The sequence below is a fragment of the Symphalangus syndactylus genome, chromosome 22 (genome assembly GCF_028878055.3).
Source record: "Symphalangus syndactylus isolate Jambi chromosome 22, NHGRI_mSymSyn1-v2.1_pri, whole genome shotgun sequence".
In the NCBI taxonomy this organism is placed as follows: domain Eukaryota; kingdom Metazoa; phylum Chordata; class Mammalia; order Primates; family Hylobatidae; genus Symphalangus; species Symphalangus syndactylus.
Genome location: NC_072444.2, coordinates 64728578 through 64741149, shown reverse-complemented (window position 1 = coordinate 64741149; position 12572 = coordinate 64728578).

Sequence of the window (12572 nt, the reverse complement as noted above, 5' to 3'; positions counted from 1 at the left end):
AATTAACAGTCTAACCATCACATTTTGAGGGACTAGAAAAACAAGAGCAAACCAACCCCAAAGCTAACAGAAGACAACAAATAACAAAGATCAGAGCTAAACTGAAGGAAACTGAGATGTGAAAGCCCGTACAAGATGTCAATGAAACTAGAAGTTGGTCCTTTGAAAGAATAAGTAAGATAGATAGACTGCCAGCTAGACTAATAAAGGGAAAAAAAAAAAAAGAGGAGACCCTAATAGACACAATCAGAAATGACAAAGGGTACGTTACTGCTGACTTCACAGAAACACAAAGAACCATCAGAGACTATTATGAATACCTATATACCCACAAACTGGGGAACCTAAAAGAAATGGACCCTTTCCTATGAGAAAATAAAAAAAGTCCCAAGACTGAATCAGGAAGAAATTCAAACCCTGAACAAACTAATAATGAGTTCTGAAATGGACTCAGTAACAAAAAGCCTATCAACCAAAGCCCAAAACCAGATGGATTCACAACCGAATTCTACCAGATGTAAAGAAGAGCTGGTACCATTCCTGCTGAAAACATTCCAAAAAATTGAGGAGAAGGGGCTCCACCCTATCTTATTCTATGAGGTCAACATCATTCTGATACCAAAACACAACAAAAAGACACAACAAAAGAGAACACTTCAGGCCAATATCCTTCAGGATCATAGATACAAAAATCCTCAACAAAATACCAGCAAACCAAACTGAGCCACACATGAAGAAGCTGATCCACCATAATCAAGTAGGGTTATCCCAGAGGGATGCAAGGTTGGTTTAGCATATGCAAATCAATGCAAGTGAGTTATTACATAAACAGAACTATCCAAGCTGAGTGCCAAATCAAGAATGCTGTTCTATTCACTACAGTTACAAAAAATAAATAAATAAAATACCTAGCAATACAGCTAACCATGGAGGTGAAAGATCTCTATAATGAGAATTACAAAACACTCTTCAAAGAGATTACAGATGACACAAACAAATGGAAAAACATTCTGTGCTCATAGATTGGAAGAATCAATATTGTTAAAATGCCCATATTGCCCAAAGCAATCTCCAGATGCAATGCTATTCCTATGTAACTACCAATGACATTCTTCATATAATTAGAATAAAACAATTCTAAAATTCATATGGAACCAAAAAAGAGCCTGAATAGCAAATGCAATCCTAAGCAAAAAGAGCAAAGCTGGAGGCAACATATTACCTGATTTCAAACTATACTACAAGGTTATGGCAATCAAAACAGCATGTTACTGGTACAAAATTAAACATATATACACAAGGAACAAAATACAGAGCCCAGAAATAAAGCCACACGCTAACCATACTAACAACCATTTGAAATTTGGCAAAAACAAGCAGTGAGGAAAGAACTCCCTATTCAAGAAATGGTGCTAGGATAGCTGAGTAGCCATACTCAGAAGAATGAAACTGGACCCCTTCCTTATACCATATACACAAATCTACTCAAGATGGATTAAAGACTTACATGTAAAACCTAAAAATATAGAATACTTGGAAGATAACATAGGAAATATTAATACCATTCTGGACATAGGCTCCAGCAAAGATTTTATGACAAAGAAGACAAAAACAATTGCAACAAAAACAAAAATTGACAAGTGGGACCTCATTAAAGAGCTTCTGTAGAGCAAAGAAAACTATCAACAGAGTGATATGGTTTGGATCTGTGTCCCTGAACAAATATCGCATTAAATATAATCCTCAATGCTGTAGATGAAGCCTGCTGGGAGGTGATTGGATCACAGGAGTGGTTTCTCATTAATGATTTAGCACCATCCCTTTTGGTGTTCTTGTCATGATAGTGAGTTATCATGAGATCCAGTTGTTTAAAGGTGTTTAGCACGTCCCCTGCCCTACCTAACTTCTGCTGCAGCCATGGAAGATGTATGTGCCTGCTTTTTGTTCATCTTCCCACATGATTGTAAGTTTCCTGAGGTCTCCCCCACAGCAGAAGCTGCTATGAGTCCTTTATAGCCTGCAGAACCACGAGGAGCAAATTAAACCTCTTTTCTTTATAAATTGCCCTGTCTGCGATTTTTTATAGCAATATGAAAATAGACTAATACAGAGAGTTAATAGCCAACCCACAGAATAGGAGGAAACACTTAAAGACTATGCATCTGACAAAGGTCTACTATTCATCAATTATAAGGAACTTAAACAAATTTATAAGCAAAAAACAACTCCCTTAAAAAGTTGGCAAAGGATATGAACAGACACTTTTCAATAGAAGATATATTTGAGGCCAAGAAAAACAGAAAAATGTTCAACATTGCTAATCATTAGAGAAAGACAAATCTAAACCACAATAATCTACCATGTCACACCACTCAAAGTGTCTACTCTCAATAAGTCAAAATATAACAGATGCTGGCCAGCTAGAGGAGAAAAGAGAATACTTATACATTAGTGGTGGTAATGTGAATCAGTGCAGCCACTGTGGAAGACAGTTTGACAATTTCTCAAAGAACTTGAAGAACTGTCATTCGACCCAGCAATCTCAGTATTGAGCATATACCCAAAGGAATATAAATCATTCTACATAAAGACACATGCATGCATATGTTCATTACAGCATTAATCACAATAGCAAAGATATGGAATCAATCTAGATGCCCAACAATGGTAGACTGGATAAAGAAAATGTGGTACACAAACACCATGGACTACTATGCAGCCATAAAAAAGAATAAGAACATGTCCTCCTCAACCACATGAATGGAGCCAAAGGCAATTATCCTAAGCTAACTAATGCAGGAATAGAAAACCAAATACCACATTGTCTCACTTATAAGTGGGAGCTAAACATTAAGTACAGATGGACACAAGAAATGGCACAATAGTCACTGGACCAACTTGAGGGCAGGGGGTTGGGGGAGGGCAAGGATCAAAAAACTACCTATCGGGTTCTATGCTTATTACCTGGGTGGTGAAATAATCCATATACCAAACACCTACATAACACAATGTATCTATATAACCAATCTGCACATGTGCTCCTGAAATAAAAATTCAAAAATTAAAAAAAACTCTCATATTTCCAATGCTTATGTGTAGACATTTATAGATCTGTGTGTGTACATGTAACTATGTATGTTTGTGTATGAGTGTGTATCTACATGTAATATGCTTCACCTATTAGCCACAAATTCTTGTAATTTTACTTCCTCTTTAAATTTATTGCCCTTTTTCACTTTACTTATATTTTAATTTTTTGAATTTAGACACTGCAGCAATTACTCCTTAGCAGCAATTTCACTTTGTCTGTTTTCATTACTCAAAGTCAATTACAGTCTGAAAATACTAGGTGAGTATTGTACAACATAGTATTAAAGAGAGAGAGAGAACATGGATAACTATTATAGTTACAATTATTCTATTTTATTGTTAATGTTAATATCTTCCTGTGCTTAATTTATAAATTAAAATTTATCATAGATATGTATATACAAATATAAGAAAAATTATAGTACTCTATATATAAGGTTCAGGACTATACATAGTTTCAGGCACCCCCTGGAGGTCTTGGAACATACCCCCTGCAAATAAGGAGGGATAACAGTACATTTTATTCTGAAAGATTTGACTTATTGCATAGTGACTTAAAACTTTTCACAACATCATAGTGAAAGCTGTTTTATTAACATGATTTATCAGCATGAGAGTTTTGACCTGCTCTGTTTTTGACCTGTGCTGGTTTACCCCTCCTTAGGCAACTTGGTGATCCCCTGCTCTCAGGAGGTTACCATATTGATGCTGAAATTAGTGTAGACACCCAATTTGAATAGTGCACAGTAGCCCAGAATTCCTGGGCTCAAGCAATCCTCCTACCTCAGCCTCCTGAGTAGTTTGGACTTCAGGCACACAGTACTGCATCCAGCAAATATAGTTTGTCAAATGATGAAATAGAAAAATGAAAAGTTTCAAATGAAGGGACAAAAGTTGCATTGTTTGTTTAATAAGGTATTATAAGGTGACATCCCCATAACTATCACTCACATCAAGAGATAAAACATTGCTAGCCACACCAGAACCTCTTCATTTACCTCACTTCAATGTTCAACCCTTCCTAAACTTGAAAAGTAACTACTACTTGGAATTTCATAGTAATCACTTCCTTGACTTTTCAAATAATTTTATCCTTATGTACATCCATAAACACTGTATTTTATTCTTACTGTTAAGAGTAAACTAAAGTGAATGTAAGAACAAATAAAATATAAAATATATAATTCATTATGGCAATCTTCCCTTTCTAATTATGGGCTTGGATGTCATGCTTGGCAATTATTTTCTTACTTTGATCATATATGTGTGTGTGTGTGTGTGTGTGTATACACATATATATGTATATATATAAAATAAATATATTGTTACCTTGAGTTGTAGATGATCTTAGAAATGAGACACCAGTTTTGTTGATTGTTTTTCAGTGTTAACTAAGTTTTAAATTGACAATGTCAAGAAAAAGACAGAAACTGAAAGTCAGTGTCCGGATCTGCCAAAGCCATAGTGGCAGAAAATAATGTTACTCTTTATGTATTGTTAAAATATGAAAAATCAAACCCAAATGCATAATAGAATAAATGTCAGGAAAATAAGCATGAACAGGTGTGTCCAAGGCATACCAAGATGTTTGATAATTCTAATTATAAAAGATAGGTGAAATATAATATGTTTAGTTTTAGAAAAGAAATTGAATTGAGCAAGGGAAAACAAATAATTATTCTTGCAGAACAGTTAAGGCTGCTTAACAAGGATTTTAAGTTAAAAATTGACATAATTGAATAACATAAAGTGTACATTTTTCTGTGTCAAGTTCTAAAGAGTAAAGGGGAACAAATACTTCCTGATTAAGGTTTTCTCAAAGGAAACAAAGCAGAACAGGAATGAACTATTTTCCTGGTATTACTCTAAAAGCTAATAGGACAATAGCTATCTTATGGAGAAAACGGAACCCTTGTACATTGTTGGTGGGAAGGCAAATTGGTAAAGCCTTTTGGTAAACATTACAGGGGTTCCTCAAAAAATTAAGATTAGGACTACCCATAATCCAGGATCACCTGATGCATTTGCTTGTCATGTCTCTTAGTCTCCTTTAATCTGGACTATTTCCTGTCTTTGTCTATCATGACCTTTACACTTTTCATGAAGACTGGTTATTTTGTAGAATGGCTGTCAACGAGAGCTTGCTTCCTAATGATTACGTTCATTATGCAGTTTTCACGAGAATACCAATATTTATTTATTTATTTATTTATTTATTTTTTATTTATTTTTTTTAATTTAAACATCAACTTTATTCCTGTTTACCGGCTTGAGAAAATTTAACATCAGCTGTCATGCCCTCTGTCAGTATGTATTCATGTACCAAAAATCATTCATGGGTACCCCTACTCAGTGCAGCCTCTCCTTTAACTTCCCTGTTTTGCTCAGCATTTTCACCACTCTTAGAAGCTCTGACCTTTCTTATTATGGTCTTTATCACACTAATATGTAGATTTTGTTTTTGTTGTCACCCTTTTCATGTTATTGCCAGTTGGTGAAAACCTTTGTCTTGAAGGGAACATGGGAATTGATCATAGTAGTTTTTACCATCTTTAAACCTTGCACCTAGAAGTTAATCAGCTTCTAAAACTGGATATTTACCTTAAAAAGAACAAAAAAGCCAACCAAACCAAAAACAAAAAACAGAAAACAATTGGGAGTTTCCTGTACATCTATATACACATCCCTCACTAGACAATGAGCTTGTTTAGGGCAGGGTCAGTACTTTATTCATAGTTTTTCTCAGCTTCTCCCACAATGCCTGGTAATATAATAGGTTAAGATATTTGTTGTCTAAATGAATAATATGTTATTACAGTAACTCTTCACTTATCTGTACTTTTCTTTTTTTTTTTTTATTATATTTTAGGGTTTTAGGGTACATGTGCACAATGTGCAGGTTTGTTACATATGTATCCATGTGCCATGTTGATTTCCTGCACCCATTAACTCGTCATTTAGCATTAGGTGTATCTCCTAATGCTGTCCCTCCCCCCTCCCCCCACCCCACAACATATACCAATATTTATAACTGTACTATTTGTTATATAAGATGTTAGCATCTGGGTGAAGGCCATATGGGAGTTCTTTGTATTATTTTTGCAACATTTTTATATGTCTGAAATTGTTTCAAAATGAAAATAAAAACAAACATTAAAATGGTAAAAAAAAAAAAAAAAAAGAACTACCCATGATCTATCAATTCCTCTTCTGCATAAATATCCAAAATAATTGAAAGTAGAACCTTGAAGACATGGCTGCACTCCCATATCCTTTGCAGCGATCTTCACAATAGCCATGATGTGGAACCACTTATGTGTCAGTGGATGGCTAGATGGATAAACGGTGACACACACACACACACACACATAGTGGAATATTGCTTAGCATTAAAAAATAAAAAGATCCTCCTATTTGAAACAACATGGATGAACCTGGAGGACATTATGATAAGTGAAATAAGCCAGATGCAGAAGGAAAAATACTGAATGATGTCACTTTTATGAGTTATCTGTAATAGTAAAACTCACAGAAGCAGAAACACAATAGTGGTGACCAGAGGCTGGGGGCATGGGGAGATGTTGGTCAAAAGGTACAAAGTTCCGGTTATGTAGGATAAGCACTTTTTAGAGATCTAATGCATAGCACGGAGATTATACTTAATAATACTGTGTTGAATACGGGGCTACTTCATTATATTATGCTTCATTTTATCGTACTTCGCAGATATTGCATGTTTTGCCAATTAAAGGTTTGTGACAACCCTGCATTAAGCAAGTCTATAGGCAATATTTTTCCAACAGCATAAGGTTTACTTCATGTCTTTTTGTCACATTTTGGTAATTCTCATAATATTTCAAGCCTTTTCATTTTTAGCATATCTGCTATGGTGATCTGTGATCAGTAGTCTTTGATGTGATTATTGTAATTGTTTTGGGGTGCCTCAAACCACACCCACATATGATGACAAGCTTAATAAATACATGTTGTGTGTTTTCTACATGTTCCTCTCACCAACCATTCCCTCATCTCTCTCCTTCTCAGTCCTCCCTATTCTCTGAGACAAAACAATATCGAAATTAGGCCAATTCAGAACCCTGCAATGGCCTCTAAGTTTTCAAGAGAAAGGAAGAGTTATATATCTCTCAAGTTAAATCAAAAGCTGTTATAAAAATCATTAAGGTTTGTGTGGAAGACATATCAAAAGCCAAGGTAAGCCAAAAGGTAAGCCTCTTGTGCCAACACACACACACACACACACACACACACTCACATATGGCAACTATGTGAAAAGATGAATATCTTAATTAGCTTGACCTTAGATATCAGTTCACTGTATAGATTTATATCAAAACTTCATGCTGTACACCTTAAACATATAAAATTTTAATCTTTTGAACAAGCTAATAGTGAAGTAAATCTTCTCAAAACTGTAATTATGTAAACCAGTGTTTATGTGACTCTATATTTACTCTCCAAAAGACAAGTAAAGAGATCATGTAAAAAATAAGTTTTAATATTTAGTTATGATGATTCTACATCATTTCACCAGTAGCCAGAAATAAGATAAAATACTTGGGTTTTTTAAAAAAATGGAAAATGCCTGAAATTGCTATCTAGTACTGATAACAATATAACAACTTACACTACTATCAGTTAACATGCACTTACTTGTGCCAGGTACTGTGCTAAGCACCTTATTAGCATTATGTTATTAAATCCTCATAGGAATCAATGAGGCAGTGTATAAAACTGAGAAACTTTAAAAGGATGGTTGCTTTACTTGGGAAATCAATGAAAGGCAGCATGATGATGTATTCTAAAAATGAGAACAATAGCTATAATCAAGAAATTAATTCAATAATGCTTCTTTAACCCTTTCCAGTAAATAGGAATTGAGTTATTCTACTTGTTTAGGATAGCAAATGGCCCTTGAAAACCAGAACTCTATATAAATTTTGGAAACAAGTTGTGGAGCTTGAGGGTGGAGGAATATATTGCCAGTGACAAATGAGAGCAATAGAGTTGAGATAAAATTAATGAGGACGGGCTTGCTTCAGGCCCTTTTCTGTCCTGCAATTCCTTTTCGCCAGGTGTCATTATGCCCTATCCCAAAGATAGCATAATCTTATGAAAAAGTCTACTTATTTCCGATTTCCATGGATACACAGACTACCAATGTCTTTTTAAGTTACTAGTCTGAAACTACACAAAAACCTTTCATTAATGCTGATGCTGAAATTTTGAAAAGATAGCAGACAGATTGACTTTAAGCTATTAAATAATTTGGCTTAGCTTCACTGAAACAAAAATATAAGAGCTCTAAAGTTCCAGGTGGGTTTGTTCACTTCTGTCTTGACATTGTACAGAAATATGATAGAAAGCTGCTTAGAAATTATTGTGCCCAGGGAACATTAGTTGACCTACAAAAGTTACTTTCAGTACTTTGTAAGTTTTGATTCCTAAGATTTGACAAGTATGTGGCTGAATTTATTAAGAAACTCCGAAAATATTTATTAGCATCTACTTAGAGCCACAGAGTATGTTGGTGCTTTAGGGCACGGAACTGCAATGTATACTGCAATTTCAGTGGCAATATGCCCCCTGGAAATCGTGTCAGTGTTTGGTGTCACTGATCAGAAATGTTAAGAAAAATATTACTTCTGGGTAACACTTGAAATGAATGCAGTATGATAGAAGTTTTAGTTTGAAGAGATTTTTTTTCTCTGGGTCATTCAGTTTCTCCAGAGCAAAAATCTTCCATATTTTACTTGGATCTAGTTGGGGTGGGGATTGTGATTTGCCTGGATGGCAATCTTCCTTTAAGGTAGTGAGGGTCAGTGAGGAGATTACTGGGAGTCCACAGTTACTAATGAATGTTTTCATAAAGTCTCTCCTTATTTCAGTCCCTACCTCCCCTCTTCTTTCCCTTGTGCTTAGGGATCTCAAATCTCTGCTTCATTTGCTTTACAGAGTAAAACATCTGCCTTCCACAGCACTGAGGAGGAACAGTCATCTCTTGCATGAGGGCTCTGGAAGGCTGAATACTCTCTAGATAGGCAGTAATCTAGAGAGTGACAATTAAATTTCCAAATGGAAAATAGTTTCAGCACAGAGGGAATTGCATTGAACTTCTGGCATATAAAGCTCAAGTGGCAGGGCTTCCTGTACCACAACCTCTAGTCACTGTAGCATTCTCTCTTCACCTGGGTTCAATCAGATCCTAAAGTTGGCTGGGTGCATTGGCTCATGCCTGTAATCCCTGTACGTTAGGAGTTCAAGGCAGGCAGATTGCTTGAGCCCAGGGGTTTGAGACCAGCCTGGGCACACATAGTGAGACCCCATGCCCACAAAAATACACAAAATTAGCCAATCATAGTGGTGCACACCTGTAGTCCCAGCTACTTGGGAGATTAGTGTGGAGGATCACTTGAGCTCGTGAGGTCCAGGCTGTAATGAGCTGTAAGCACATGACTGCACTCCAGCTTGGGTGACAGAATAAGACCCTGTGCCAAAAAGAAAGAAAGAAAGAGAGAGAGAGAGAGAGAGAAAGAGAGAAAGAGAGAAAGAGAGAAAGAGAGAGAGAGAGAGAAAGAGAGAGAGAGAAAGAAAGAAAGAAGAAAGAAAGAAGAAAGAAAGAAAGAAAGAAAGAAAGAAAGAAAGAAAGAAAGAAAGAAAGAAAGAAAGAAAATGGGAAGTCTTGCTAGTTGTATAATGAAATATAGATAGTTGCATCCAAAATCCAAATAACAGAAGCATAGATAGGTACAAAATCTTAAATGCATAACCCATTAATTTATACAGCACTAGTAAATGGCATTATATCATTTTCCAAAACCTCCAGAATATACCTTTCCTGTGGTCCTGCTTCCCCAGAGATAACCACTACTTTGACTTTTATTGGCCATTGGCACATTGTATTTTTATGAAATGCCTGTGCAAGTCTTTTTGCCTTTTATTTATTATATTGTTGCTCTTTTCCTTATAGGTTTGTGGAAGTTGTTCATATATATTCTGCACAATATATTTTTAGATATATGTATTGTAAATATCATCTTTCAGTATTTTACTTCCTTATTCACTCTTTGATATGATTTGGATTTTTGTCCTTGCCCAAATCTCATGTCCAATCGTAATTCCCAGTGTTGGAGGAGGAGTCTGGTGGGAGGTGATTGAATAAAGGGGGTGGATCTAGTGATAGTCAGTGAGTTCTCATGAGATCTGGTTGTTTAAAAGTGTGTAGCACCTCCCCTTTCTCTTTCTTCCTCCTGCCACAGCCGTGGAAGACATACCTACTTTCCCTTCTGCCATAGTTATAAGTTTCCTAAGGCCTCCTCAGCCATGCCTCCTGTAGAGTCTGCAGAACCATGAGCCAATTAAACCATTTCTCTTTATAAATTACCCAGTCTCAGAAATTTCTTTATAGTGGCACAAGAATGGACTAATGCACTCTCATAATAGTACTCTTTAATTAATAGAAGTTCTTAATTTATGTCATGCCAAAATATAAATATTTCCCTTAAACTTTTGTATCCTTTAATTTTTTTTTTCTTATGGAAAAGTTATGAAGGTATTTTCACAAGTTTCTTTCTGGAAGTTTCATTGTTTCAGTTTACATTTGGAGGATATTTACATGTTATCAATACTCTCTCAATCCATGAACAAGGTATATTTCTTCATTAATTTGACTACATTTTCTTTATTTATCAATGAATACTTGTTTTTTTCTATATCTTGGTCAGTATGAATAATGCTACAGGAACATGAGAGTGTAGATATCTATTCCAGATCTTGACTTCAATTATTTTAAATATATATAGATAAGTGAAATTTCTGAGTTATATGGCAATCATAGTTTTAATTTTTTGAGGAAACTGCATACTGTTTTTCATAGATACTGTACCATTGTACATTTCCACTGACAGGGTATAAATGTTCCAATTTTTCTGCATTCCTGCCGGCACTTACCCTTTTTTTTTTACTTACTGTAGCTATCCTGTCAGGTGCAAAGTGATATGTAATTAGTTTTGATTTGCATTTCTCTAATAATTAATGATGTTGGGCATCTTGTCATATGCCAACTGGTCATTGCAAATCATATATCTGATAATAGATTAATTTCCAAAATATATTAGAAACTGTTACAACCCAATAGCAAAATAATAATAATAATAATAACCTGATTAAAAATAGGGCAAATAACTTGAACAGACATTTTTCCAAGGAAGATATACAAATGGCCTTCTTTTTTTCTCAGCAATGGTTGTAGGTTTCAGAATAGAGGAGTTTTAGGTTTTGGTTAGAATTATTCCTCAATATTTGACTTTGGTGCTATTATAAGCTATATATTTAAAAATCAGGTTCTGATTGTTTATTGCTAGTGTATAGAAGCACAATAGATTTATATATTTTTCATTTTATTTATATATAATAATTTTCATATTATATATGTATATATTTATGTGTGTGTATATATATCAACATATACATGTGAATGTTGTATAGAATGTGTAATAATCAAGTCAGATTATTTGAATTATCCATCATTTTGAGTGTTTATCATTTTTATGTGATGGTATCATTTAAAATCCTCTCTTCTAGTTACTTGGAAATATACATAATATTTTTGCTAAGTTTAGTCACCCTAGTCTGCTATCAAACATTAAAAAAAAATTTCTTCTAGTTAACTGTATGTTTGTATCCATAATAAACCTCTCTTTATCCCCCTCCCCAGCCTTTCCCAGACTCTGGTATCTGGCATTCTATTCCTTATGTTCATGAGATTAAGATTTTTGGTTCCTATGAGTGAGTATGTATGGTATTTGTCTTTCTGCGCCTGACTTATTTCACTTAACGTAATAATCTCCAGTTTCATCTACATTGCTGCAAATGACATTATGTTTCCATTCTTTTATATAGCTGAATAGCATTCCACTATGTGTGTGCATATCATATTTTCTTTATTCATTCATCCACTGATAGGCTTTCTGTTTTCCCCATTCATTATAATGCCAGCTGTGGGTCATTGTATATGGTTCTTATTATGTTGAGGTATGTTCCTTCTATCCCCAGTTTTTTAGGGTTTTTATAATAAAGAGGTGTTGAATTTCATCAAATGCTTATTCAGCATCAATTAAAATTATCACATGGTTTTTGTCCTTCATTTTGTTAATATATCAGACTGATTGATTTGCCTATGTTGAATCATCCTTGCATCCCAGGGATAAAGTTTACTTGATCATGATGAATGATCTTTTTAATGTATTGTTGCTTTTGATTTGCTAGTATTTTGCTGAGGATTATTACATCAATGTTCATCAGTGATATTGGCTTGTACTTTCCTTCCTTCCTTCCTTCCTTCATTCCTTCCTTCCTTCCTTCTCTCTCTCTCTCTCTCTCTTTCTTTCTTTCTTCCTGTGTCTTTGTCTGCATTTGGTATCAGAGTAATACTGGCCTTGTAGAATAAGTTTGATTTTGCAAGT